The sequence below is a fragment of the Hyperoodon ampullatus genome (genome assembly GCF_949752795.1).
Source record: "Hyperoodon ampullatus genome assembly, chromosome: 3".
Lineage (NCBI taxonomy): Eukaryota > Metazoa > Chordata > Mammalia > Artiodactyla > Ziphiidae > Hyperoodon > Hyperoodon ampullatus.
In genome coordinates, this window is record NC_136916.1 from 55,185,403 (window position 1) to 55,187,475 (window position 2,073).

Consider the following 2,073-nt stretch of genomic DNA (forward strand, 5'->3'; position numbering starts at 1 on the left):
GGAGTGGCATGACATACTTAAAGTGATGAAAGGGAAGAACCTACTACCAAGACTACTCTACCTGGCAAGGATCTCATTCAGATTCGATGGAGAAATCAAAAGCTTCACAGAAAAGCAAAAGCTAAGGGAATTCAGCACCACCAAACCAGCTCTACAACAAATGCTAAAGGAACTTCTCTAAGTGGGAAACACAAGAGAAGAAAAGGACCTACAAAAACAAACCCAAAACAATTAAGAAAATGGTCATAGGAACATACATATCGATAATTACCTTAAACGTGAATGGATTAAATGCTCCAGCCAAAAGACACAGGCATGGTGAATGAATACAAAAACAAGACCCATATATATGCTGTCTACAAGAGACCCACTTCAGAACTAGGGACACATACAGACTGAAAGTGAGAAGAAGAAGATATAACAATTATAAAGAAGAAGATAAAATAAGAAGAAGAAGATATAACAATTATAAATATATATGCACCCAACATAGGAGCACCTCAATACATAAGGCAACTGCTAACAGCTATAAAAGAGGAAATCGACAGTAACACAATAACAGTGGGGACTTTAACACCTCACTTACACCAATGGACAGATCTTTCAAACAGAAAGTTAATAAGGAAACACAAGCTTTAAATGACACAATAGACCAGATAGATTTAATTAATATTTATAGGACATTCCATCCAAAAACAGCAGATTACACTTTCTTCTCAAGTGCGCATGGAACATTCTCCAGGATAGATCACATCTTGTGTCACAAATCAAGCCTCAGTAAATTTAAGAAAATTGAAATCATATCAAGCATCTTTTCTGACCACAACGCTATGAGATTAGAAATGAATTATAGGAAAAAAAATGTAAAAAACACAAACACATGGAGGCTAAACAATATGTTACTAAATAACCAAGAGATCACTGAAGAAATCAAAGAGGAAATCAAAAACTACCTAGAGACAAATGACAATGAAAACACAACAATCCAAAACCTATGGGATGCAGCAAAAGCAGTTCTAAGAGGGAAGTTTATAGCTATACAAGCCTCCCTCAAGAAACAAGAAAAATCTCAAATAAACAATCTAACCTTACACCTAAAGGAACTAGAAAAAGAAGAACAAACAAGACCCAAAGTTAGCAGAAGGAAAGAGATCATAAAGATCAGAGCAGAAATAAATGAAATAGAAACAAAGAAAACAACAGCAAAGATCAATAAAACTAAAAGCTGGTTCTTTGAGAAGATAAACAAAATTGATAAACCATTAGCCAGACTCATCAAGAAAAAGAGGGAGAGGACTCAAATCAATAAAATTAGAAATGAAAAAGGAGAAGTTACAACAGATACCGCAGAAATACAAAGCATCCTAAGAGACTACTACAAGCAACTCTATACCAATAAAATGGACAACCTGAAAGAAATGGACAAGTTCTTAGAAAGGTATAACCTTCCAAGACTGAACCTGGAAGAGACAGAAAATATGAACAAACCAATCACAAGTAATGAAATTGCAACTGTGATTAAAAATCTTCCAACAAACAAAAGTCCAGGACCAGATGGTTCACAGGTGAATTCTATCGAACATTTAGAGAAGAGTTAACACCTATCCTTCTCAAACTCTTCCAAAAAATTGCAGAGGAAGGAACACTCCCAAACTCATTCTATGAGGCCACCATCACCCTGATACCAAAACCAGACGAAGACACTACAAAAAAAGAAAATTACAGACCAATATCACTGATGAATATAGATGCAAAAATCCTCAACAAAATACTAGCAAACAGAATCCAACAACATATTAAAAGGATCATACACCATGATCAAGTGGGATTTATCCCAAGGATGCAAGGATTCTTCAATATACGCAAATCAATCAATGTGATACACCATATTAACAAACTGAAGAAGAAAAACCATATGATCATCTCAATAGTTGCAGAAAAAGCTTTTGACAAAATTCAACACCCATTTATGATAAAAACACTCCAGAAAGTGAGCATAGAGGGAACCTACCTCAACATAATAAAGGCCATATATGATAAACCCACAGCAAACATCATTCTCAATGGTGAAAA